Source organism: Toxorhynchites rutilus, chromosome 3 (genome assembly GCF_029784135.1).
Source record: "Toxorhynchites rutilus septentrionalis strain SRP chromosome 3, ASM2978413v1, whole genome shotgun sequence".
NCBI classification, from domain to species: domain Eukaryota; kingdom Metazoa; phylum Arthropoda; class Insecta; order Diptera; family Culicidae; genus Toxorhynchites; species Toxorhynchites rutilus.
This window is the reverse complement of record NC_073746.1, coordinates 168,263,611-168,291,310: the sequence shown is the minus strand read 5'-3', so window position 1 is coordinate 168,291,310 and position 27,700 is coordinate 168,263,611. Positions and strand designations below refer to the sequence as shown.

General features: G+C 38.1%; 1 protein-coding gene across 5 annotated transcripts in view; it reads left to right on the top strand.

Moving 5' to 3' along the window:
• LOC129775254 (uncharacterized) overlaps positions 1–27,700 on the top strand; it is a 225,104-nt gene that overhangs the window by 9,790 nt on the left and 187,614 nt on the right. For 2 of the 5 annotated variants that reach the window (XM_055779740.1, XM_055779736.1), the window contains exon 2: positions 2,404–2,984. The exons of 2 other annotated variants lie outside the window; for them this stretch is intronic. The gene's annotated coding sequence lies outside the window, so the exon portion shown is untranslated. Of the gene's footprint in view, positions 1–2,403; positions 2,985–8,134; positions 8,279–27,700 lie in introns of those variants that run through there. One more of the 5 variants, XM_055779738.1, reaches the window with a different exon arrangement.

Sequence of the window (27,700 nt, the reverse complement as noted above, 5' to 3'; positions counted from 1 at the left end):
TCTACGCATCTATCACAATAAATAACATTTTATTTTTGTTGAGATAAACAATTGAATAATTGTAAAATATCAAGCATTGTCCAAATGCACTGTGTGTCTATTTTTGATTGGTCCAATTTGTGCTCCTCAAACTGCACCGACCAAAAGGGGCAACCAAAGCAGCACTATGAAAGAAGCACTATTAGAAAGGAAATGAGAAAAAAAAGGACGAAACATCGGTCGTAAGTCCCACCCATGAGTAATTCTCGAGCCAGCAAGTCAGCTGCCTACCCTGTGTGGTTGTACGCATCGCATCGCATCAAAAGGACAACACAAGCAGCCATGTCTGGACGTGGCAAAGGAGGAAAAGTTAAGGGAAAGTTGATGTTGATGTTGAAGGGATGTTGATTTTCATTCCACTGGTGTTCATTGATAGTGTTGTTTCATATTTATCGACTTCAACAGTAGGTTATCAATACAAGGCAGGCTGAAATTCGTTGTATTTGAGTGTCGTGAACGTGAATATTTTCGGCACTGGACGTAATACTTGCTGATTCCCAGTAGTTGCGGTGGCAAATTTCAGTTCCACCAGTGGTAACAGCTAGAGATGATAAAATACCACATCAGTTTCTTTGTTAAAAGAAAAAAAATAAATAAAAATAAAAATTTCAACGTCGACTGGGCACGCACAATTGTAGTGCAATTGTCACGAATTTTTCTTTATATACAGCAGATTCATCGAAAGAGGGTATACCAAATATCCGTATTTTTTCGTTGGACCCTTAGGTTACATCATCCTGAATTGTTAATGCCCAAAAAGGTTCAAAATTTGCCGGATTTATGTGCTTGGGTACAATAATGACCTCATTGCCTTCAAACCACTTCAGTGTAGTTAATCTTTCTTGCAATCCCTCTTGCAAGCGCAATTCTTCATGAATTCCTCTTGCAAGCGCAATTCTTCACGAATGTGTGTGTATTAAAAGTATAATTTCCGATGAAAGGGTGGGAAGATTTACCACAATCGCGTATTGCCTGCCACCCAATACCCCTTTTGAAAGGAATCATTTATTATGAGTTGCTTCTGTATGGCCAAACACTAAATGCAAATTCCTACTGTCAAAAACCCTACCGTTTTTAAGCTAGCGATCGACCAGAAACGGCCAGAATTGGCCAACAGAAGAGGTGTTGTGTTCCATAAAAAGAATGCAAAACCATACATGTCTGTAGTGACTCGCCAGAAACTCTGGGAGCTTAGTTGAGGAGTTTTAATGCATCAAGTCATATGGTTTGGACCTGACACCAAGCGATTACCACATTTTTTCGAATTGTCAAACTTCCTGGGGTATTATAAATTGATATCACGAAAGGAATTGTGAAAATCGATTTCTAGAGTTTTTCGTCAATAAGGATCACGACTTCTATGGGAGAGGCATTGTGAAGCAACCATTAACAACAAAACGGTGCATATTTGACCCAAATCGAACAATCCGAAGCGTCTTGGACAAAGTTTTGAATTTCACGCAAAAAAATAATGGATTAATTTTTCCCCAACCTAATGCATTGGGCTTAAGGACTGAATACACCCTTGCGGGAGGAGCTAACGATGGCGATAAGCTTGAGATGGTCAACGAGCTTATCCCCTTCAACTTGCTGATAACAACAGATAATAACTACGCCCGTGAAATTTGAAGACGGATAGTCAACGGAAGTCGTGCCAATAGTCGGCTTTACAAAACCCTATGGTGTGGTTGCCTTCAGCCCTCGAGAATGTTATTTGCCGGTTCCAGCAGAGAATGCCCTTAGCTTTAACTTATAAAATTTTTAACAGATAAAATTTTGATCAAAATTCGATTTGGATCAAAGAGTCGCGAAAGGCCCTTCTGGGCTTCCGGATCTCAGGGTCGTCATACGAGTTATTAGCGGAGAATATGTAATTTTGGAGTTAGAGAATCTTTGATGACTGGTGGATTCTTCTAATGCTAGTCTGGATGACGCCCCTCTACTCGAGCTGACGGGTGTTGATCGGCTACGACGAGGTGAGGTTAGGTATCGCCCCCCTTTTTACCCCATTTTCGGATTCACACATTTTTGTAAATTAAAAAAAAACCGGTCTACCCTAACTAACTTACAGTCTATCAAAACATAATCTCAAGCTTCAAGCTCCAGTCCATTTTAGATTATTTTCTAATATTCTAAACACTGTGTAAATATTGCGATCACATATGTTGATATAATAAACGAGATCCACTAAAATAATTACACTCATCAAAATATTCGCGTCTCGCTGGCACGATTCGATCGATGCGACCCATGCTGGAACTGTCTTCGCGAAGATCTCATCCCAAAATTGGTTCATCCCATTCGCAGCACATCAAAGCGTCGTTGACTGATGTCAAAATAATCCATTATGTATGTATATTTCAGCTCCAATTTTCATCTGTCGCCGCGCCATCTCAACATCAGCATCATCTGGTTTGGCAATCAGTAGCGGCAGCAGTGACATCAATCGTTCCGCTCCAAAGTGTGATACTTTTGGAATCATAATCATCTACTGACGACATCAAGCGACAGAAACCGTTAGAAGCGGGGAAGTGATGTGGTGTAAATTTGGGGGAGCTGTATGAATACATAAATCTTGTAGTGATTAAGTGAATTTTAGTGTAGCTCAGTGTTGATTGGTTACATTTTCCCTCGGTCCTGATTTGCGAAGAAGTGCTTATATTGTTTCAAGTGACGGCAGTGGTGCAGTTTTGACCGATAATATGTGATGCTGGTTCCCCCAGTGACAATGGACAATAAAGTGGCTCACTGGTTGTTGGAATTGTATTCGAGCACACGCGTCAATTGACCATTAACGAAGCCAAATTTTACATCGATAACAATATGAATGAAGTGAGTGAGTTTGGTGTATCAACAATTTTAAAAAACAGTTAATCGCTAGGTCTGACGCACGTAAAATTCCCCGACGGTTGACAACACGACAGTTGAGCGGAAGAATACAGCAGGTAAAAGAACTATGATTTTATAATTACAGCATTAAACGGTTGTGCATGTCGATTTTCGGTTTTTGACCGGTCATACACGGCATGTGTAAGGCTCAAAGTCAATAATTAAACTTATTGGAAGGAAAAAATAACGGAAAAAATCAGACGAAAATAGGTTGCTTATTGTTGGACAATTTTATAACGAAATGAGGTGATTCGGTTCGAGTGGGATGTGGATTATTACATTGAAGAGGAAGCTAAATGCTAGCTGTGCATAGTTCAAATATTTCAGGGTTATATCTGCTATGAATTATGCGACGAAGCGCTTTAGTTATCGCAGCTGTAATAGCCATAAAATTGACGTGAACTTCCCTACAAAAAATGCTGTAACTCAAAACTCCGATTTCCGCGAATACCTGAATTTGCAGGAAACTTTCCAATTCGGTTAGCTAACTTTAGGAGAAGGAATCAACCTGCAAAAGGCCCGAATAAAAATCAACTTAACGAAATATTATTTCTAGAAAGAAAAATCTCTTTTATAACCCTATTTACACTTTATTTTCTACGCTTTCTCTCCTTTCATGTTTCTCTATTTTCCCTATTCTTAATCTACTCTCATGAAAACTTCTCTCTTCAAAACACTTTCAATGTAACGTAAAATAAGCGTATCGTAGCGTTTCCTACGCGATGGCCATGCGTATAATTTGTCATCTACCTGCGCGCAGGGTTTTTACCGTTCTGACGATGTGCGATGAGAAGCTGGATATAGTCGCAACTCGATTTGCTGTCGGCGAGCTACCGTTTGTGCTCGTCGGTACCGACCAGGATTCCGCGGTCAGGAAACTTCATTAAATGGCACAGCGTATGATGACGGACGCTGCGGGGCACTGCGAAACACGCCGAGTGCCGGTCGGATGATCCTGTTTGATTCACGCCCGTTCGTTGCGGATAAGGAATCCTCGGCTCAACTGATTATTCCGAATAAATGGGAGATTCAAAATCCCGGATATGCTGCCTGTTGAACAGGCAATCTGTTCCACGGAAACGCTTGTTTTAATATAGTGCTGGGTTAAGTTGGGAAGGGTTAAAATGTATCTTTTTTTTTCCAAATCAACGAAAAAATAGCGAAACTAATATTGTATGAATACTTCACTAACTGCTATATCTAATAAAATAAAAATAAAACTAAAAAACGAGTTCTTACTACTGAAACAATATTTCACTAAAGTACCTTTTGAACTTTTCGCACTTCAAAAAACGTTCCGCTCTCCGACCGCTCCGCAAACGAAATGGCCGAGAGTTCCGAAAAATCACAGGTCCTAGCCGTAGTATGCCAAGTGGCCATTAATTTCCGCCCGTTCTTGCAAAGAAATTCGCCGTATATTTCCTTCTCGTTTGCAATCATTTGAGAGGAGCTGGACCCCAAAGGAGTAGTTGAGAAATACGACGCCTAGATGGCACTGCGTATAATTAATTCTACACTTGATGCTATAATTAATTTTAGATATGTGTTTGTTAATTTATATTTGTAATAACGGGAAAACGTTACAGGATTTAGATTTTTTTTATCCCTTCGCTCACCTCCTCTCGAAAAAAAAGCTCTGTTATGAGCTGCCTGGAGTTGGGCTTGTTTTTTTTACGTTCATCCTTAGATGAACGGAAAAAAAATAAAAGGAACCATGTTCGGATCCCAGTGACAAACAAATTTCTCTTAAGGGATTCAGATATAATTACTATACAATATAACATCAATGATTAAGAAAATAATTAGAAACATATTATTTTTATCGTCAGATTTCGAGCAATGGGAAAAAAATAAAGCATCCTTGGTCCCGGAACCATGTAAACTAATACAGTCAATAATTACGAAATCAAAATTCATTTTTTTCGCAAGTCTAATATTTTCCAAAAAAGACTATTTAATTGGCTTTAATTTTATGTGTCGATCATCTGAATCGGTCCACCAGAAGATCAAAAGTTATGAATTTTTGTGTTGGAAAAAAGGGGAAAAAATGATTTTTCGAACCATCGGTTAACTTTGTTGATAACAATCATGACCCAAAAACTAAAAAAAACGTCTCTCTGGTTTCGACATATGTTATGTGAAAAATCCTCAGCTTTCAAGAAAACATATAAAAATATATAGCACCTTTAGTCGCGAGACTATAAACATAATAAAAAACGAATACAATCAATAATAACGAGAGCAGAATCGAATCTTCTGCAGGTATAGTATTTTTTTCAAAAAAGACCAGGTGATTAATTTGATATATCGATCCAGGTTTTAATTTTATATGTCGATCATCTGAATCGGTCTAGTAGTTCAAAAGTTATGAATTTTTGAAAAAAGTCATTTTTGGACTACAGGCAAACCTTTTTTTATGCGGGGGATAGGGATCGCACAAAAAAAGTCGCATAAAAAATCGTGCAAAACTTCACCAGTAGCTTTAAAAAATCTTGTTCGGTATACATTTTGAAGAAAACTTTTTTTGTGCGGTAGATAGGGACCGCATAAAAAAAGGTTCCCCCAAGAAAATAACTCAAATCCACGCCATGCACCGTTCAATTTCCTTTTGTTTCCCTGCTTTGCGATGGGACATTTTGCCTTTTCGGTTGCGCGTGGCTGTTTTGTGCTTTTAGGTGCATGTCGAAACGTGTTGTTGTTAGAAATCATGTCATGCAAAAACTTAGAAAAACTTAGAGCATTTGATGAGAGGAGGGGAATGAATTTTTTTTTTCTTTTTTATTTCTTACCTAACTTTCTTCGGAATATTTTGAAGATGAACTGTATTCTATTAGTCAAATCATTTTATTTGATACTAATATTGAGGGGATTGCAAAAAAATACATAGTCGACCATTTAGTGGCGGCGACCTTTTCGAATTTATGTTGTTCATAGTGCAGTGTATTCTCCAAGTCAAACCATTCAGCCATTTTTAGCAGTGGCCAAATTGAATTTTTCAAGATCATGGAATACGCAGTTTTATAATGACAGTAACATTAAAGGTGTGTTCCAAATTTCAGATCAATCAGTCAACAGGAACGGGGTTAATTTTCTATTAATGTGGGACAGCCCTACGAACACTCAAACATACATACAAACAGGACAAGCTGAATGGAACCATTAAAAAGTAATTGTTTATTTGGGAACTGCGGTCATCTTGGATTTGGATTTTTCATGATCTGCTGTGTTCTACCAGTCGAGTACTCTCATTTGATACCCTATATTGATGGAGCTTTGAAAAAAATAATGGCACCATTTTGTGATGGCGACCAGTTTTGATTTGCATTTTTCATCAATAACTGTGTTCTACTAGTCAAGCCCTTCTGAGAAAATATGTTATCCGCCATTTTGTAGTGGCCGCCATCTTGGGTTTACTTTTTTTATAAATAACTGTATTCTACTAGCCCTTTCATTTGATACCCATATTGATGGGGTTCTGAGAAAATATGCATTGTACTAGTTCAGCCCTTTCATTTGATACCCATAGTAGCTATTCAATATGGAATTATTATACAAATTATTCAAAATTTCCGAAAATCAAAAATAAAATAATCCGGATAATCAAATCCCGGATAACCGAGTCTCTGGATAACCGAATCCGACCTGTATTATACCTGAGATATCGAGAAATGAAGATGAAAAATGGGAAAACAGTTTTTTTTCGAAAAAGAGGGAGATGACAAAAAACTTTTTCTTTATCAGTATAACAGAATAACCTTCTTCCTTTCGAACCCGAACACCCGGCATGTTAGTTATGACGCTAACCACCCGGCCACGGGAGCACAACAGAATAATAAGTGTTAGATAAGCTTATTGATTAGGCTTTCAGAAAAACTTGTGATTAAGTGGTTTTATAGGTGAAAATAAAAAGATAAAGCATGAGGAAAAGGAGGAAATAAGAATATAAATCATAATTTCAACTTTTTTGATCGGCATCTTTTTACTCCCAGGCGCTTCCGAGCAGGAACCAGTTTTTTCAAGTTTTTGAGGTATACAGGGAAGAACGGGGAATGACAGCCACAATCAAACACAATGTATACAAAACTGAAGCATTTCTTCATATCAGCATCGATCTTTAGGGTGTTTTCCGCAATCACGTTGATTTTCAGAAAGTTTACTTCTTATTTCATGATGATATATGATAAATCAAAAAAGGTGTGGAAATAGTGATTGAAAATAGTGACAGATTATTTTTCAGCAACGATGACATCCTTCCGGATTCTTCTCGATTCTTCTCGAAGTTCACCAGTGGCTAAAGCTAACTCGATAACCACCAAACGAAAAGAGTTGAAGTTGAAGTTGAAGTTGAAGAGAGTTGCGCGTGAATGTGTTTGTGTGGCGGCTGCTCCGATGCATCAAGCGGAACCAATTTTCGATGCTGGTACTTTCTTGGTCGCTCCAAGCTTGGTCGCACCAAGAAAGTAAATGTCATTCTGTAATTTTGTAGGTGGTTAGGTTTCAACATCAAATTAAAACGGGGCACATAGTGCGTGTGGGCAATGCCATAAAAACTCATAAAACCCATAATCCCATAAAACATTTATTGCTCCCTAAAACCTCTACATGTCAAAATTGGTTCCATTTGCTTAATTAGTTCTTAAGTTATTTAGAAAATTGTGTATATAACATACAAATGTATACAAATATAAATATTTGTATCGGGGCCACCCTTAGAGAGGACGGAGGGGTCTCGAACTACCATAAGAATCTTCTCTGGCCCCAAAACCCATACATACAAATTTTCACGCCGATCGGTTCAGTATTTTCCAAATCCATAAGAATCATACAGAAAGACAGACGGAAATTCAGACAGACAAACAGAATTCCATTTATATATATTATATATATATATATATATATATATATAAGTTAACGCAAGCAACATCATTTTCCCCACAGCAACAGAACCGATCACTGCGGAACAGTTTATCGGTAGCATCAATTCGCAAACGCAAGCGAAACAACAGTTTAGGACACCAACGTAAAACACCGATTCGGACTCTGTACCTGACGCGACAACGGACTGGATAGAATGTGCAGCGTAAGGGCTTTAGGTAAATGGCTAGGCTTCATGATGTAAAATTGACAATAATAAAATCAGTATAACTTGTACTCCCGGCGAAACCGGTCTTTCCTTTTTAAAAACTCTTCGATATCCTCATGTAACTTAATTGGCGCAGTCGGTAGGATCGCTCGTTCAAGTGTTCACGCGTAGATCCAATTCGCGAAAGTGATTTCCCGCGCGAACGAATATCGAGTGGCTGACGATTGGAGAACTACAACGGACGCACGAGTGATACCTTTTTATCAAGTAAGTAATTAGATCTTAGTCAAATTAACAATCATTTAATCGGAGTGGTACAAAGCTTACCCGAAACAAAAAAAGCTGTATCCACATCCATAAAATATAACAAAAAACTACTAATTCAGAGAGACGAGCCCGGGTAACACCGTAAGCGACTCTTTTTATATCACAAAAGTGAACTACTAATCTAAAACAAAAACAAACGTTAAATCAGAAAAAAAAAACTAGCTAATCTAACAAGAGTGATTTAAGTTTTACCTTGGAGTGCTTTGTGAATAATCGCGAAAACAATGAACCCAAACAGTTTTAACATATCCCCTGAATTACCGAGGAGCAATACCTCAGCACAGGAGGAAAATTTAAATGAACACGAAGAAGCCGCCAGAATTGCTCAAACAGCGGTAATGTTCGACAAGGCGGAGAAAATCCTAAAGGCGATGCAAACGCCCCAGGCAATCCGCGAATTGCCGCAATTCGACGGTAACCCCGTCAAATTACACTGCTTCATTAGAGCAGTGGAAAATCTGTTGCCCTTTTTAGAAACTCTTAAAGGGACACCCTTCGAGCAAGTATGGCTTCAATCCATACGCTCGAAAGTAACCGGAGATGCGGACCGAGTTTTAGAAACATACGGGACACCGCTAATCTGGGAAGAAATTAAAGCTAACCTGATAGCTTACTATAACGACAAGCGTGATTCTGTCACGCTTACCCGCGAATTGTTTCAACTGCAACAAGCTGGAACAATAGAAGATTTTTATAGTTCGGTTCATCAATTGCTTTCGCTTTTGATAAACCATACAAATATTTCAACATTCGATCTCAACTTGAGAACGGACAGAATCTCGACACACCAGGAGAATGCTCTTCAAGTGTTTTTAGCAGGACTAAAAGAGCCCATCGGCGGGAACGTAAGAGCCCGCCAACCAAAAAAATTAAAAGAAGCTTTCGATGTTTCTATTGAAGAGAGAAACTATCAAAATAAATGCGGTCTTAATAAGATGGAAACTACAAATCGATTCCAAAAACCGATTGTTGTAGCACCACCTCCCCCACCAAGGCAAAAGAACTGGAATAATTTTAATCATTACCAAAGAGCCCAGTATCAGCCTCAAACGAATCATTTTAATCCACAGCAAAATTTTTCGAGATTACAAATGAATCCTTTTAATCAACGGCAAAATTTTCAAAGACCTCAAATGAATCAATTCCACACACCTTACCAACAACATCAGAACCAAAGCTTTCTAAATCAACCGCAAGTTCCTCCGCGAAACGTATTCGCCCCAAGACCAGTTCAGATGCCGAAGCCTATTCCCATGGATGTAGACCCTTCAATAAGATCTAATAAAATAAACTATATGAATAGACCTCGGAGAGCAATCAATTACCACGAAGGCACAAATATGTCTGATCCTTACGGCCCGTACGAAGGACCAAATTGTGAATACGAAACCTATGATGAAGAAAATTATGAGCAGGATAATTATCACAATGAATCGATGGCTAGTACATCTTTTCAACCTGTGGTAAACAATCAGGAAGAGAGTGTCGAAGAAAATACCACTTCCACTGATGAACTGAATTTTCAGATAATTACGGCCCAAGAAACTCCTCCGTAAACAATTTTATACCGTACATACAAAATCATGCTCGGACCCACTCCGGACCCAAAAAAGCCTTTAGATTTAATACATCTAGATATATTCTTAAAACAACCTAATATATTCCTTTCCTTTTTAGATAAATTCTCGAGATACGCTACATTGATTCCCATCAAATCTAGGAACATTCAAGATGTACGTAAAGGATTAACTAAATACTTTTCCATTTATGGTACCCCAAATTTGATCGTTACTGATAACGAACCTTCAATGAAATCCATCGAAATTAAAACTCTTCTGGAAAACTTAAAAATAGACATCCATTTCACTCCTCCAAACCATAGTTCAAGTAATGGTACAGTGGAGAGGTTTCACTCAACTTTGGGCGAAATCTATCGTTGTACTAAGCCTAATTATCCCGACATAAACGAAAAAGAAGTTTTTAGAATAGCTTGCACCATATACAACAACACAGTCCACTCTACCACAAAAACCAAACCCCGGGAAATATTCTACGGAATAAGGGATGGAGAGGAAAGGCCTCTTGATATGGAAAAGATTTTAGAAAACAGAAACAAATTCTACAATGAAATTATTGTACAATCAGATAAAACTAAAAATAAAAATTTGGGTTACCATAATAAGAAGAGAGAACACCCACCGGTCCTTCGAGAGGAAGAAACCGTATATAATAGAAGACAAGGAATAAGGAACAAAGGAAAAGAAATGTATTTCCCAGTCAAAGTTGTCCAAGATAAAGGTAGAATGTTTCTGGACCACTCTGGCAGAGAAATACACAAAGAAAATATTCGGCGAAAATGAAACCATACAAATTATTTTTCTAAATTATAGATGTTGCGGAGCCAACTTCTAAAACTAATTACGCTGACGTTCATCACGACCTCATCATCGAGAACGATACAAATACATGACCTGACCAGAAACCCAGGACTAGTGACGTTACAGACCGGAAACGTACTAATTATGACTGGACGTCACAGGATATATCACACAATAGACTTGGAAGACTATAGACCATTACTAAACAACATCGCTATCACTATCGACGGACTTAAAATATTCACAGACTTCAGCGACGTTTATATCACATTACAGTCCAAATTTAAGAAAGCCCAAAACACGTATATGAAATTGTTACCAAATAGAAGAAACAAGAGAGGAGCATTCAATTTTCTAGGCTCAGCCATAAAGGCGATTACAGGCAATTTAGATGAAGAAGATCGAATCCAAATAGATAACGATATAAATGACTTAAAACGAGGCAACCAAGAACTTATAAGACAAAATAATATTCAAGTAACTATCAACAAACATCTAGGAAAACGTATAAACAAATTAATAGATTCCGTTAATGAACAACAAAGAATAATCAAGCAACAAATTATATCACCCAGACAATCTCTAATCACCAACAAACTTGTCAATCAAAATTTCACAGCAATCCGACAGGCATTTAAAATTTCTTATCATGTCGACCTAATACAAGAACACCTAGACTCAATTTTCGAAGTTATACAACTTGCAAAAATAAATATCATTTCTAAGAATTTTCTAGAAGCAGAAGAACTAAAGTTTATCTCAGATAAGTTAGAAGAACAAAATATTACCATTCTACATCCAGACCAAGCATACGATTACCTAGACATCAGAGCCCTCTTCAAGGAATCCATCCTCTACTTCATCATCGGCGTCCCGCAGATTTTACCACATCCATTCACCAGTCTTCTCCTAGAACCACTTCCAATCAACGGTCAAATCATCAAACTCCCTTGGCATAAAGCAGCAATCTACGGAAACTCCACCTATTTCATCAAAGGCAGTTGCCAAAGTATCGGCGAAAATTCCATTTGCGAAGAAGATAAATTAGACGATACCTCAGACGACAGATGCTTCTCCAAAATCATACGAGGCTCCCCAGGAAAATGCACCTTTACGAACTATCGGAATACAACCAACATAAAACGATTGACAGACAACCATATCATCATCATAATCACAACAGTCACACTATCAAGCGACTGTCTACATAACAACAGAGTTTTAACAGGAACGATGCTGTTGTTTTTCGAGAACTGTACAATCTCACTGAACAACAAAACTTTTAGCTCCATTACGTTTCCATCGAGAATTATCCCAACAATAGTGCCTCTGGATGGCGTGAAAATTGAACAAAACGAATTCGAGCAGAACCTGGACTTTCACACATTAAAGAAATTACATTTCCAAAACCGAGAACAACTGGAGATAATTAAAACCCGATATTTCATCCAAACATCAACAAGTTTGGGCCTCTCATCTATATGCTTCATTATAGGCTTGATCGTCATAGTTTACCATTGGTACCAGAAGAAAAGGACACCCAATGAAGAAAACCAAACATCAGTTCAGCAGACAACCATCATCCCAACACAATTGTATCGGGACGATCCAAACTTGATGAGGGAGTAGTTAACGCAAGCAACATCATTTTCCCCACAGCAACAGAACCGATCACTGCGGAACAGTTTATCGGTAGCATCAATTCGCAAACGCAAGCGAAACAACAATTTAGGACACCAACGTAAAACACCGATTCGGACTCTGTACCTGACGCGACAACGGACTGGATAGAATGTGCAGCGTAAGGGCTTTAGGTAAATGGCTAGGCTTCATGATGTAAAATTGACAATAATAAAATCAGTATAACTTGTACTCCCGGCGAAACCGGTCTTTCCTTTTTAAAAACTCTTCGATATCCTCATGTAACTTAATTTATATATATATATATATATATATATATATATATATATATATATATATATATATATATATATATATATATATATATATATATATATATATATATATATATATATATATATATATATATATAGATATTCCACCATATCACTTAAATGCCTTGACCGATGCTCAGGTACTGAACTCCGAGCAAATCCATGTATGATTTCCTCTTTTTATAAAAAAAATGCACGCCTCTATCAAAATCGGAATATAGGGCTTACTGCCATCGCAAGAATTATCATTTAGATTGGTCTAGGAAAAGACTGAATCAAACAAATTCACTCTCACTATTTTTGGCGTAGGAATTCTTCTTCCATTAAGGATGCCAAATCAGAAAACTGGTTTATGAAATAAAGTTTACGTTAATAACTATTTTTGCCGGGAAGGGATTTTGATTATTTACATACCAAACGAATCGGAAATTCCCTAAGATTTGTTTGATATACTATTCTTTTTAATCCCCTGGTGTGTAATTGGTTCAAATTGATGAAAATTACAAGCATTATAAGTTTTCCCAAACATTTGTTCTGCTTATTTGTGAGCTTACTTTCCCGTGCCGTCAATACCGAGCAACTTATCCACGAGCATTAAAGGGGAATATTTGCTAGAATATAGTTATAGGATCTCTGTTGATACAAACTTTCAGTCTCGTTCTGTACTCGAAGCAATGACATGTCTTCGTTTCACCTTGAGCTGTGCAAGAGACCAAATTACTCACTCGCTGATGTCTCTGGTTTGCAATCATTGCATTAAGCTATGCACGCCATGGCATTAAGATTCTGAACTACCCAATTGTGTGGGGCTAATGCTAATCGAGTCCGGCAATATTAACAGAAAAAGCTTCTGTTCAGAAGAGCGCCAAACGGAGAGGAGTGCATGTATATTTAGTCGCTTGAAGCCATCGAAATATGGCTTTGTGTGGTACATGCGTTCATCATAACCTGTACGTACAAATAGCACATCTTCGCTACGCATTTGCACTGTCGCAATGTTACAATCGTCTGATTTGTTTATGCTATGATAGGCGATTGTTTGGTGGTGCAAACTTTGCAGCCGTGATAATATAAACAAGGAGGGGAAATAGTAGAAGGGGAATATTTGCGCTAAAGTATGAATAAAGTGCGCTACACAATGGATCTCTGCTGAGGCAAATATTCAGATATTTTTCTATATTCGAAGCAGTGAACTACGTTTCCGTCATCATAAAGGCTTCGTTGGTGCCTTTGACATTACATCAATGCATTGAACTGACACTATGGCGAAGCAGGCTCTTAGGTTGTGCGCCATTTGGGAAATCACCGAGCAAGACTATCGTGAATATCATGCTGGAATGTTATGAGTTATTTTATATTATACATACTAGCTGACCCGACAAACTTCGTCTCGCCCAAAATTCATTTTTTGTTATCAATACCTTCAAACATTCACGTTTTCTTACTAAGCTGTTCATTGATTGTTCTTCTAATCGACCCCCTTAAAAATACCGTTTACTATAAAATTCCTAGTACTTCTATCAAAACTCGTCACTAATCAATTTGCTTGATTAGTTCTCGAGTTATGCAACCCCTCCCCCCTCCTTTAGAGAGGGTGTCGAACCGCCATAGGGATCTCAAACCATCATAAGAACCTTCTCCGGCCCCAAAAACCTCCACATACAAATTTTCACGTCGATCGGTTCAGTAAAATTCGAGTCCATAAGAATCACATAGACAGGAATCCATTTATCTATATCGCGTGTCAATAACAAAACTGCATTCAGCAGGGATGACATCTGTGCGAATCTTGATCATGATGGAGCATGAGAAAGTTATACAACTTTTTTCGATGCCAGTAACATTAACAGAAAGTGTTAGCGCAAAATGGTTATAAGTGTTTATATATTCAGTCGCTTCAACCAGTCATCACTGATCATTCAACAAGAGCCAAAGGTTGTACCGCTCATGACAACTCTACACGAACTGATGATTGCGCCGGCTAGTGACCATTCTATCCTGGATTCCTCGAGTCGAGAAAGACGCACCATGCTAGATATGAGGTACAGACTAGGGGGGCGTTGCTGATTAATGGTCAGCTGCATCCCAATAGGAAGTATCCCGTGTCGGGCACACGTACAGAGCAACATCCCAATTACGAAAACACTTGTAATACTAACCTCGAGCCAACCGCGAGTAATCGGTTACATATTACTAACATAGATAATAAGAAAAATTGTCAAAGTATTGGACTCCCGGCCCCGTGAGGCTAACGCCATATGAGCCTTGATAAAAATATATATTTTGGAAAAAAAAACCAGTCAATGGATGGCTCTGGATGATATATAGTATGATATTTGATACTGGTTGTCAGGGCTCTGCATAGTCATAGTCAATTGAGGATAGTCAGCTGAATATCTGACTGACTATACCCGTATTCAGTTAGTAATGACTTTTGGCATCTTCACGCAGTCGCTCCGCCAAAACGACTAAACAGCCCTCTACCGACACGACTATATCATTTCATTCTTCCCAGTCAAATTGTCCTCATTGCATTTTGAAGTGACTTTCCCCCAAAACGAATTTGTTCCTCTTTTTCTCTCTTCCATGTACGTGCGCATGCATCGATGTTTGAGTTCAACGTGGTTTGACATACGCTACAGGTGAGCTAGATTCTTTTGCATCGTACACGAAAATTACTCATACGTATAAGATAGCGTGCAGTGTGTGCGCGCTATTTTGCACGCTATTTACTAATCCTAACGCGAGGACCTTTATAGCATACTTGATAAATGTCTAAGTTCGTTGGTTTGAGTTCACGCTGGGTAGATAATAAACCGTCCATTGATGGGGTAACTTCTTTTTTGCATAAAAAATTATGTTTTCGTTCCTCTTTATATGAACGTAAAAATAATATTGCGTACGCGGGTATGAATTAGTGTCAGGGGGAAATGGAAGTGTGGATTGAAGTCAGTTGAATGAAGAGGCAGGTTTGTATTAGTTGTTAGTTGAGTCAGATAAAATAACCACTGACTGGACTAGTTCACCAGTCATTTTTGTTGCCGGCGACTGCCGAAACAGTTCTAGTCGAAGCGAAGCTACTGAGAGTAGAATCGGTCCTCATTTTTCACCTTCGAAGATTTCGGGCTCTGCTTGTTGTTGTTTTTATGTGGTGCCAATCGATGTAGTTATGAGATGAGCAATAATAGTGCTGGTGAAACAAGTATATAATTGCTGTAGCCGAGTGAATGTCAATTGCGAAAAAAGCTACCGGAATAGCGTTCGAGATAAATGTTCAATGCATTGACATGAAGCAAATTGCGTCAGCTTGTTGTCTACGAGGACAAAAATGAATCATCAATGTCAATTATCGTCAACTGATTCTACAAAAAAAAACATTTCCGGGCGACGCAGCATTCTAAAATAATATCCGAAATTTAATAATTTTTTATGACGAATTACGTCTTTCGAGAAAATATTTAGATGATTTGAAACTTCGCTCCAGTGGGAAGAATTGAACAGAATTGAATGAGAACACCCTGTGAAAACTAGCATTGAATAACATCAACTTGAAAATGTACTTCAACGAACTATTGTGTTGAAATCTTTCATTTTCTTTCTATGTTATGGAAATATGTATCCAAGATTCAACACAAAGGCAAAACATGCCTGAGTCCCACAAAGTTTTTTTAAACCGTAAAGCTGTAAACCTTAGACAAGATTCCTTTCATGGTTTTGTTCTGTGTCAGGTTTTATTAGTCTGTAGCCTCGAAACCCATGACAGCACAACAGCTATTGTCTACCGTTTGACAAACGATGACCGAAAGTTGCGATGTGTTTACATTACACTACGCGATGTGAAGTTGTATCTCATACATGTGACAACTGTTTTGTTTGGTTCAACTTCTTCTGTGGCCCAACGTGAATTTCTATCGTGGCGCTGATTCCATCGTTCCAAGCTTCTGTTCTACCGAGAAGTAAGCAATTCACGTAAACATAACATCAAGTCAACAATCTTTAGGGCGAGATACGTGGAACATAATTTCAAGGAAATTATTTTGTTGGTTTGTTATATTTTCAATAGAATTATTGTTTTATTCGCCATAAGGAAGCTGTCAGTGAGCAGCTGTGAATAAAGCGCCAAAGTAGACGGAACCAACTTGCCTTTTTGGTTGGAGCCCTCTTCTGCTCTGCTCCTAACTAGCTTTCGTGCGCTCTGCTGGTAGCGTGGTACCAATCGCCCTAAATAAATATCATAAACCTACTGTTATTTCTATATTGGCGCATGATTGTGATTGTGATTGATATTTCCAATTGACTTAACATCTTCCGAGGAACGTCTACAATTGCAAGAAATATTTAGAGAACTTACTTCTCTTATTTTTATAAAAGCAGAGTTGAGCTTGCATTAATTGTCTAAAACACTCCTTTATTGCAAACATAATAAATAATGCAGAGATCGAACAAGATATATCTTCCTTTACGCGAAATTAACACTCGTAATCAGTAATTGCCCCAAATGGGGGCTCCGGTGTGAGATTGTGATTCTCATTTTCGATCGAAGCAGTGGCTGCTGGCGAAACCACCACGAAACATCACAACAATTCTTTCGGCCATATTTCCTTATCACGAAATGTAGTCATTCATTCCTGGCACGTAAGTGATTTTTTTTCTCTTCGCCCTCCAAAGCGCTAAATTTCGCCTATGCCACGCCGAAAGTGAATGCGGGCGGCCCAGCGTCAGAAGTGCCAAAACACGTGTCTCACTAATTAGGAATCATGTACCGATTGCAGCAATGACCAAATGTTGCTCCCACAGGCAGGAAGCATAGAAAATGGCCAGGAGGAGTGGGCCATCGCTCGCACCACGATATAAACGCCCTCATTTCCTTTTCTTGGCCTCCAAATGACGTCCGAGGATCCCTCTTGTGGACGAAACGTTGCGCTGCTAACGACTTCTAAATGAGCGCAACGACAACGACGCTGGCGACAGGCACCGATACCGCAAGGAAGAAGGAAAAAAAATCCCACTTGATTTATTTACCTATTCGTCAAAGCGTTTTCTTTTTGGACAGGTCTAATCTACCGGCACAATAATTTGTTTGTCGGTCCCAACAAAGCGTTGTGCTTCGAGATGTTTCATTCCGTGTATGCTTTGTGAGGAATGATTCGAAATTGTTCTGTATGTCTTTGTAAGCTTTCGTGCAGTTCTCATGACAAAAGATTGTGTAAATTTGACATGTCGAGATGTTATTCAAATGATTGAATAACTTATTCGATGATTTCGTTCAAGTTCAAGCGAAAGAACCACATATCATCGTCAATTGAAAGAAATACAGTAACTCAAATCCGTAATCGTACTCCACCATGCAGATCTCTTTTTCCTTCTGTTGAAAGATGAAAACAAGCTTTCGGAACATTCTATTTAGATGAAATCATAGTGTCATAAGAGAATAGTGTCATATGAGAATGGCGAATGTATGTGCGAATGTTTAAAAATTGACTCAAACTCATAATCGTACGCTGGCTGAAATCTCTACTCGATTTCGAAGGCGTTGGCCAATTTCCTAATTTCATCATTAGTATGGTATCCCGTTTTTATCCAAAATATATATTTTTATTCAAGCTCATATGGCGTCAGTCTGACGGGGCCGGGAGTTCAGTATTTCGACAATTTTTGCCTCACAACTATGTTAGTAACATGTAACCGATTACTCGCGGTTGACTCGAGGTTAGTATTACAAGTGTTCTCATAATTGGGATGTTGTAGTCGGCAATGCTCTGTACGTGTGCCCGACACGGGATACTTCCTATTGGGATGCAGCTGACCATTAATCAGCAACGCTCCCCTAGTATGTACCCCATATCTAGCGTGGTGCGTCTTCTCGACTCGAGGAATCCAGGATAGAATGATCACTAGCCGGCGCAATCATCAGCTCGTGTAGAGTTGTCATGAGCGGTAAAACCTTTGGTTCTTGTTGAATGATCAGTGGACTGCACAACCTTCGGCCCGTGTATCTGTAAAGAGTGTGTGTATGTATTGCCGCGACTAAGTAAAAGTTTATTGATCGGATAGGAGGGATATGAAACGGGGACACAACGAAGGAAACATCATTAAACGTTGACATCGGCGTCTCTGAGGAACAGGTATAGATGGAGCAGAAGATCAGGATCACGGCTACCTAAGATATCCCGGACGGGGATATCCAATTGTCTGCCTTGTGCCCTCAATGCTCTGGAGAGCTGAGAGCGGGCAGCATGGAACCGGATACACGACCAGACAACATGCTCGATGTCGTGGTAGCCATCGCCACAATCACGAAGATTGTTTGCTGCGAGCCCAATGCGCTAAAGATGCGCGTTTAGGTTGTAGTGATTGGACATAAGCCGAGATATCACGCGAATGAAATCACGACCTACATTCAATCCCTTGAACCGTGCACTCGTCGAGACTTTAGGGATACTCGTGTGTAACCAACGACCGAACTTATCTTCACTCCACGTGCGCTGCCAACTTACGAGTGTGTGCTGACAAGGAATTTAAAAAAAAAATCGTTATAAGCAATTCGCCTTTCAAAAGGTGTGCCTTCTGAAGCGCCCACCCTAGTTAGCGAGTCCGCTTTCTCATTCCCCGGAGTCGATCAATGGGAGGGAATCCATGCTAAGGTAATTTTGAATAATTTTTAGACCAAAACACTCAATAGATGTCTTATTCTTGTTAAGAAATAATATGAGCGTTTATCGACTTTCATTGATCGGATTGCCTCTATTGAGCTGAGACTGTCTGACAAAATAAAATAACGGTCGATGGGCAGTGTTTCAATGATTCCTAGAGCATAGTATATCGAACCCAGATCAGCGACATACACGGAACAAGGATCTCTGAGTTTAAAAGAGGCACTGTAATTTTCATTGAAGATGCCGAAGCCAGTGGACTCGTTTATGTGTGAACCATCAGTAAAGAACATTTTATCAGATCTAACTTTTCCATATTCTGCCGAAAATATCAGCTGAATAACATTGAATCGTAGATGATCGGGGATTCCATGGATTTTTTGTCGCATGGACAGATAAAAAATGACAGAGGAATTGCAAAAGTATGGGAAGCAAACTTGGTTGGAGATGCTTGGTGAAGTTTGCACTTGATTGAGGAGTTATCAACCTCCAATGGATTCATGATCTTGCAACGGATGAGAGATCTGTAAGATAATTCTGTGAACCGAAGAGTAAGCGGAGATATTTCTGCCAAGACTTAGAGACTCATCGTAAGTGTCGAATGCAAACACCCCATGGCTATACGCACGCAACGATATTGTATTCTCTCCAGCTTGATAATATGAATCCTGGCAGCTGATCGGAAGCAAAAACTGCCATATTCTAACACTGATAATATTGTTGTTTTGTACAGCTTAACGAGGTCTCCTGGATAGGCACCCCACCATGTTCCGGTTATTGTTTGGGAAAATTGATTCTTTGATGGCATTTCTGTTTCAGATACGCAATGTGTCTTCCCCAGGTACATTTAGAATCAAAATATACACCTAGATAACTGGAAAACTTAGAGTGCATGTTCGTTTTGCCGGATAGGTGAAGCTGGAATTGGACGGGTTCGTGCTTCCTAGAAAAAACGACCATTTTGGTTTTCTCCGTAGAGAATTCGATACCAAGCTTGAGGGCCCACGTGAATACATTGTTCAGGGTATCTTGCAACGACTTTTGCAGAACGTCGGGATTTGTACCCATGATGGAAATAACTCCATCGTCTGCAAGTTGTTTCAGCGTGCAGTCTCTAGTTAGACAATAATCCATATCATTGACGTAAAAACTCTACAAGAGGGGGCTTAGGTATCCCGAAGAAAAATATGAAGCAAAGTGTCAACAAAATGAGATGGAATGGAGGATTCAAGTTTTGCCAAGACATTGACCCAGAGTTCAAGACATGTGAAGTTCGCACATGGTTACATTACAATTACTCAAAAGTTATTGATATTCCTCCATAATCTTCCGAAATTTCTAAAAATAACGATTTTAAAAACCACTTAATGAAAAAAATGATAAATATTCCTTCCAAATACACCAAAAAACTCGTAGATAAGGCTATAGACAGCTAAAGATAGTTGCAATGAACAAGGGATACCATACTAATGATGGAATTAGGAAATTTGCCAACGCCTTCAAAATTGAGTAGAGATTTCAATCATACATTCGCCATTTTTAGAGAAATAAAAACCATTATTCTGAAAACAGATAGCAAACCTTCTCTCATACGACGAACTCTCATATGACACTATGATCTTTATATATAAAAGAGCGTTTTTCCCACGTACGTATAACTCATCATCACGGGAGAACGGCTGATCAGATCTACGTCGTCCATATATTTTGTGAGTTCTTCACCTAAATTAGAATGATAGAGTACTTTGGAAACTATTTGAGATGATTGGAAAAATTCAAAAAAATTGACTATGTATATCTTTATATATAAGAAGGATATTGAAAATTAAAAAAAAATCGAAAATAAGAGGTACGCATATGTATGTTTCGCTGTGAATATCGTCATTTAGATCAATTTTACAGATCTGAACGATAACATACAAACTCTCTTGAAGTATATTCTCTAGCAATACATTATATGGCAGAACAACGTTTGCCAGTTCAGCTAGTTTTATCTAAATATAATGTTCCGAAAGCTTGTGTTGACTTTCAAAAGAAGGGAAAATAGATCTGCATGGTGGAGTTCGATTACGGGTTTGAGTCACTGTATGTCGTAGTGTGGGTACGGTGAAAAATGACAATGGCCACTTTTAGTAATTTAGATGTGGGCGAACAATAATACACTCTGTCATCAGATTTTTTTTAACTTTTCCTGTCCTAAAACAAAACAAGTTATTATTGTCAATCGGAACAATAAATATGAATTGAATTGAAAAATTGAATAATAAACTCTGCTTCATTACTATAGAACCAATTCATTTTTCAAGTTTCCACATACAAGAGCTCTGTTGAATTTATTTTGGCCGTGCGCTAAACATTCAAAAGACCAAAAAAGTTGAAGGGTTGTGTCCGAGACACGACCGCATAGTTGACGTAGGATTACGTTACGACATTTTTTGCATGTTTGTTTTGAATATTTATGAATGAAATACACCGTATGTTTTCAATTCATGATTTTCAAATATATGCACAATTCCGAACGAAACGCGGCTGACTGACATGCATCGAGATGATACTTAGAGAATGAAATAATGGTTTCTCTTCTGTAGACGAATAGTTTGTTTAATCAGCGGAAACAAACCTTAAAACCACGATCGAAAAATCTTCATTTTCTTACAATCAAAGTTTTTATTTTGTTCATGCTACCGTTTCCCTCCATCTGTCAAATTTTACCAAAGTATTTTACAGCGCAAACAGTGAGTGAAATCCAGAAAACATAAAAAATACTTAATTCGTTGTATTGTTTACTTGTTCTACGCAGCCCTCTCATAGGCTTCCATGTTTTTGAGGCCAACATCTCGAGCACCAAAATAGCTGATATTTAGGTGGTTTGATTGATTTTCAATCAAACTGATAGCTGTGTCAGCTGAGATGTAGGCACTTTTATAGTTCTTGAACCTTACTGTGGCATCATCCGAGCACATAAGAAGAGGTAGGTGGTAACAGGTCCATGGTTTCAATATTTGGTTTGTGTTTTAAGCAAAAATAATTTTCATAAATTTCCCGTCTAATGATATGTAGTGTAACATATAATAGTTAATTTAAAATTCTTCTCTCGCACAGAAAAGGAATGCCAGAATTTTTATAAGAATACTGTATCATGTGGCCCAACGAGGGTTACATTGTAACAAAATCTTAGGAAGGCCTACATGCTGTTGTAATAGTGTGAGTGTTGTAAATATGAAATAAAATCGGCTGTCTCTGATTGTACGCACAATCATAAGCTCGATACACTTCCTGAAGGGTATTGGCGAAAAATCGGAGATGCATAGGAGAACCGCGGGTAATACGGACAGTGGGGGTAATATGGACAGGTGGTTGATTTGTATAGTTACATTTTGAATTTCAGGTTTCTGTTAAGGAGAACATCTTTTACATGTTATTCTATAATATTTAAGCCACCCTCTGGCAATGAATACTGATCAAAAGTGGAAAAGGAAAACAAAAACTGAAAATCATAAATGATTCCGCATGTGAATGTTATTTTAGCTGCTTCGATATTAAGCGTTTTGAGTGGTTTAATATCAAAATTCAATTCGTTGATGGTTATATTTCGGTTTGTGAGTTAACAGAGAAGCGATATTAGGTATGTACGGAAAAGTAAATTAATTTTTGAGTGGAAAATTTAAATTATTGAAATAATTGTACTGGTGGGGTAAAACGGACAGTTGTCAGTGGGAGTGAGATGGACTGTGAAAAGTCTGTTTGATCTGTTCCTAAGGAATGACCCGAGTCTATAAATGGAAATCAAATCACCAAATGGGGACTGTTTAAAGATGTTTCCATCACATAGAACACATATTCATCACTGAATAGTATATTTCATTAGAAGCTCAATTTCAGAAACGCACTCTGGTCATATATAAAATAATTTTTCTTCCAATTTTCCAATTTTTTATGCCGTAACAACACTCCTTGAAGTGGGTTGTATGTTGTGTACAACTGTGAGCTCAATCGGTTCCGCATTTTTCAAGTTTTTGACGCGTACACAAACGAACAGAACATTTTTTATATATATAGAGATAGAGATAGATGGAGGAAATCGATAAATTTTAAATCACTTCGAAACACAATTTCAGTTCATGATTTTGTCAAACACGTGGAAAACAGATGTTTCCTTCTCATAGAACACATATTCATCACTGAATAGTCGATTTTCATAAGAAGTTCAATTTCAGAAACGCACTCTGGTCATATATAAAATCATTTTTCTTCCAATTTTCCAATTGTTTATGCCGTAATAACACTCCTTGAAGTGGGTTGCATGTTGTGTACAACTTTGAGCTCAATCGATTCCGCACTTTTCATGTTTTTGACGCGTACACAAACGTACAGAACATTTTTATATATATAGAAATACTATCTGACCCGACGAACTTCGTCCCGCCCAAAACAGATTTTTTAATTTTAATACTTTCAAACATCCACGTTTTCTTACTAAGTGAACGTTAGTGACTCCAATCACTGAACTCTTCATTGATTGATTACCCTATACAATTTCCTTTTACTATAAATTGTCTAGTACTTCTACAAACATTCGTCCTTTTTTTTATCCCATTTATTTATTTAAGGCTCATTAGCATTTTAGCTGTAACAGAGCCGAATTTTAATCGTGTACATGTCACATGGTTATCATATCTATAATTAGCACATTACACAGTTGCCATTCGCCAGTATTCCTTCTATACCATTACATATGGTACATTCACACAGTAGCCATTTAGGCGTAAGGGTGTTCTTTCTGTTCTTCCATTATCCAGTTGCACCACCGGACAGCGGAGACAGTTGTTTGATCATTGTTGAGTTATTTATAGAACAGTAGCCCGATGTGTCTGGCAGAGCAGAGCAGTTGTATGGATGAATCGATCTTATTTCGACCGTGGATCGACCTCCATCGCTGATGATTGTTGCGTGGACGTAGCTATTCTGTAACAACACAAAGATGGTCAATGAGGGCCCTGAGTTTTGAACTCACGATCGATCGCTTACTAAGCGAACACGCAACCAATGTGGCTACGGAGACCCCCAATTCGTCCTTATAATATAAAATTATTTTCAGACACAATTCTCGTTCAAGATTCTTCAAGCATTTGGAAATAACATGTTTCTCCTTTGCATGGAATACATGTTTGATACAGAGAATATTACAAATAAAGACAGCTCAAATCGGACCATTCCTTCCTTCAGGGCACACCAACACATTTGGCCTTCCATTTTTGTTTATATAGATAGAAGATATAGGAATGCGTTATTCCGTCTGAAAATCCTTTTCCACTTTCGAACAAAAATCAATTTCGTTAGCGCCAACATCAAATGGACTAACAACGCTTAGCTAATTGTAGAACATATGGGATTTAAATTTTCGAATTTTCCGATTTTTCTCTCCGCTATATTGATCTACGGGAAGAGACGAATACAACGAAATATAGATGACTCAAATTGAACCATTCCTTCCTCGGGTTTTGCGCTTACCAACACATTTGGCCTTCCATTTTTATTTATAGATATATGATTTGGAAATGCGTTATTTCGCCTGAAAATCCATTTCCACTCACGAACAAAATCAATTTCGATTGCGCAAACATCGAATGGACTAACAACGCTTATTATGATGTAATTTTCGAACATGTAGGAATTCCATGTTCCGAATTTTCCGACCTTCCTTCAAAGTTTTCCGAAAATTTCCCGATTTTTCTCTCCACTATATTGATCTACAGGAAGAGACAAATACAACAAAGTTCTTACAATCAGAAAAAGCTGCGGACTATCACAATTCGTGGGAATAAACTGTCGAAATGCCACGATTAGGCTAATATAATGTCCGATGAGTATTAGTTCAACAACAGAAAGATTTTTCTCGTCGAAGCTGCAAAGCATTGGTGGAGTGCCGCATGTGAATGTTCTAAGAATGCAATTTATTAGTGAACGTTGAGGAACACTAACACCGCGTAAATTCAGGCTTTAGAAAGTGTGGAATCATACCGTGGATACGCCAGGATGTCGTTAGTCAGCTGCCTCCTGGAAACATGGATGTCTTATAAAATCAATAAAGAAAAACCTAAAACAATGCCATAACGATATTTAGCTGTCCAGTTGGAACTCCAAGTGTCCCATTTACCACATGTTATCAACAAAAATAAAAAAGTACACTATTAAATTCGGATCTTTTACAGCTCATTGGCATAGCTTGAATTAAAAAAAATAATTAGGAAAAATAGTCTCGGCGTTCTTATCATATAATGATTTACAGCTGGACATTATCAGCAAAAATATGCACAGAACATTGTTTTAAGATTTCTGGTAAATCGTTCATGTTCATGTGAAGACTGAACAAAATAGAGTGTAGAAAAGATCCTAGAGGTACTCCTCGCGTTACTGGAATAGAGCCATGTAGATTTTCATTGAACCAGATTTCTGGTTTACAATCACGTAGGGTTAGAGAAATGACCCTCGAAACATCGTCTGAAACACAAGCAGATAGCTGTATGTTGTGAAAGTGATGACTGTATTATAGTGACTCTCGTCCTTTTGACTACTTTATTAATCGGACCACGGCTTCACTTCCATTCCGGACGAAGAATGTCGGGAGTGAGAATTGAACTCATAACCTTTAGTGTGAGAGGTACGGATGTTAACCACTACACCAGATCGCCTCCCGAAGTGTCGAGTTGCGTGAAAATCTCGTGGAAAGTATGCCACGTTGTCTGCATGTGGCCATTAGTACATATGGAGGTCACATGAAGCACTTAGTTTGGGTCCAGATCGATCTGTGTTCATTCGTTTCAACTAGTAATAAAAAAGATAGTAGTTTGGCCGGATACCGGATACCGGATATTTACCTTTTTTTTTGCGAATATGAAACTGGAAGAAACTACATGTGTGCATAAACCAAAAAAAGATTGCATTTTAGGAAAAAGGATCAACATATTTTTGCATTAATATGATGTACGATAATATTTTTTTTCCGTTTAGAATGAATATTCTTTAATAGAGTATCAAATGGTCGGGGTTCTGCCAAAACGAACCATGCGCCAATTTTTTCAAATTGAGTTACTTACACCATTGGATGCAGAAAATAATAATCTATCGACTGTAAAATGACCATGTCATTCGTATAATTGACAACAGCTCCAAAACAAAAATTCTGTGCAGCAGACTGTAAAAAAACGAAATTACATTCAACCAAAGCGAACCATGAACCCACAATATGGCATTGGACGATATTGATCGTTTTCTTCGTACAGCTTCTGGAATCAAATGTTGGGATCTGGTAAGTAAGACAGCCTACGGGCTGCAATCAAGTGTAGAAGCGCTGATCTGCATTTTTCAAAATTCCGTTCAACCACAGCGAACCAAGTGTAATGATTCTTAAATCAATTTATTATCATTTATTAAGATATTATTTTGAGGGTCTCCGTAGCCACATTGGTTATGCGTTCGCTTAGTAAGCGATCGATCGTGAGCTCAAAACTCAGGGCCCTCATTGACCATCTTTGTGTTATTACAGAATAACTACGTCCTCGCAACAATCATCAGCGATGGAGATCGATCCACGGTCGGAATTAGATCGATTCATCCATACAACTGCTCTGCTCTGCAAGACGCATCGGGCTGCTGTTCTAAAAATAACTCAACAATGATCAATCAACTGTCTCCGCTATCCGGTCTACTTGGATAATGGAAGAACAGAAGAAAAACTCTTACGCCTAAATGGCTAATGTGTAAATGTGTACCATATTCAATGGTATAGAAGGGAATACTCTAACGCCTAAAATGGCAACTGTATAATGTGCTAATTATAGATATGATAAACATGTGACATGTAACACGATTAAAATTCGGCTCTGTTACAGCTAAAATGCTAATGAGCCTAAACTAAATAAAAGGGATAAAAAAAAAAGATATTATCCTGTCATAAACAGCAAAAGTGAGTAAACATATATAACATTCATGAAATAAGTCAAGAGCCGTTTCAAAATACTAATGTGTTATATAATGATATTATGTTAATAGCTAGCATGGACTTGGTTCGCTCTGGCTGCAATGAAAACAAAGTTTTGCAGAGTCTAGCTGAGACATAATTTTGTTTTTTTTTTCATATTGCTAAAGGTTCAGAATCAGAAATCGATGAAGATGTGTGCTTACAGCATGAAAGGGAACATTATGTTTGACATCCTGTTTGTAACACGTGAGCGATAAAATGATAGATTTGATCCGACACAGTCAATTAGTGGGAGCCCAAACTTGCATAATAACACTGAATGCCCAAAAGTTATATAAAAGAACAAGTTCACTTTAAGCTGAACTTGATTTATAAAATAGAAATAAAGAAAAATA